The sequence below is a fragment of the Eulemur rufifrons genome, unplaced genomic scaffold, assembly GCF_041146395.1.
Source record: "Eulemur rufifrons isolate Redbay unplaced genomic scaffold, OSU_ERuf_1 scaffold_265, whole genome shotgun sequence".
In the NCBI taxonomy this organism is placed as follows: Eukaryota; Metazoa; Chordata; class Mammalia; order Primates; family Lemuridae; genus Eulemur; species Eulemur rufifrons.
Genome location: NW_027183047.1, coordinates 67,556 through 69,073, shown reverse-complemented (window position 1 = coordinate 69,073; position 1,518 = coordinate 67,556). Strand labels below are relative to the sequence as shown.

Sequence of the window (1,518 nt, the reverse complement as noted above, 5' to 3'; positions counted from 1 at the left end):
GGGAGGCTGGGGCAGTAGGATCGCTTGAGCCCAGGAGTTTGAGGTTGCTGTGAGCTAGGCTGACGCCACGGCACTCTAGTCTGGGCAACAGAGTGAGACTCTGTTTAAAAAAAAAAAAAAAAAAAAAAATATATATATATATATATATATATGTATACACACACACACACACACACACACGTATATCCAATTAGCTGGGCATGCTGGCACATGCCTGTAATCCCAGCTACTCGGGAGGCTGAGGCAGTCTGATCGCTTGAGCCCAGGAGTTTGAGATTGCTGTGAGCTAGGCTGACGCCATGGCACTCTAGCCAGGGCAACAGAACGAGAGACTCTGTCAGAAAGAAAAGAAGAGCGAGAGCGAGAGAGCGAGAGAAAGAAAGAAAGGAAGGGAGAGAAAGGAAAGAGAAGGAAGGGGGGGAGAGAGAGAGAGAGAGAGAGAGAGAGAGAGAGGAGAAAACTATTAAAAAATTCGGGACCAGATCCATCGGTCGGTACTCAGAAGCGTGACGATCGGGTGTTCCCGAGCACGTGTGAGATGTGTCTTCTCCCTGACGCCGCGTTTCCTCCACACACACATCACCCATCTGCCGTGGAAAAAAAGCAACAAAAAGAGAGAAAGAGATTAAGAAGGGAAAATGGAAACAGGGCAAAAGAGGAAGAAAGAAAGAAATTTCGAAAAAAAGAGACCAAAGTCACAGCGAGAAGGAAGAATACTGAGCCCAGAGCGACACCTAGTGACCACACCGTCACAAGCACCTAGGGCCCCAATTCGCCAGAGACATCTGGTGGACCCCAGAGCAACATGTGGTCGACCCGGGGCCATGGCGTCTGCAGCCGATTCCCAGGCGGGCACACGAGCCCGGGGAAACTCATTCTCAGCGCGGGGAGGAGGGGAGGGGAAATAATAGCAAAGTCACACCAGATCCCTTTCTAGTTCATAAACGTGTTGATTGCGTGTTCACGAGCACGTGTGAGAAGGGCCTCCTGGTGTGTCGGCACGTCACCCGCGTGACGTGAAACCATGAATCCGGGGGGGGGGGGGAGCGGAAAGGCGCGCAGGAAAAGGCAAAGAGAGAATAGATAAAATGAAAGGACCAAAAAGAAAGTCACACAGCAGGGTAGGGGAGTGAGAGCAAGTCGAGAGACTGCAGACAGAAACTCCGAGAGGAGAGGAATGCTCCGGAGCGCCCCTCGCCCCGCGCGAGAAGAATACCGATCGCAGGGTGACCCCTAGGGGCAGCGAGGCCAGAGAGACCAAATCCGTCCCGAAGCCTCCCTGTCAGGATGACAACCACAGACCAGACATCTGGTCAACCACCCAAGGACCAGACATCTGGTCAACCAGCGAACCCATGCGGAGGCCGCATGCAGCAGCGACATCTGTTCGACCACTCAGGGTGCTCCCTGCCGGGAGGGTGTGTCTCTATGTGTGTGTGTCCGGGGGGGGGGGGGAGATTGCGATGAAAGTCACGCCAGGTCCCGGGATAGTTCGTGAGCGTGATAATTGCGTGTGTG

General features: G+C 53.6%; 1 pseudogene; it reads left to right on the top strand.

Annotated features, from left to right (window-relative positions):
* The first annotated feature begins 925 nt into the window (after nt 1–925).
* LOC138380073 (small nucleolar RNA U13) lies at nt 926–1,017 on the top strand (annotated as a pseudogene).
* Nucleotides 1,018–1,518: the final 501 nt, after the last annotated feature.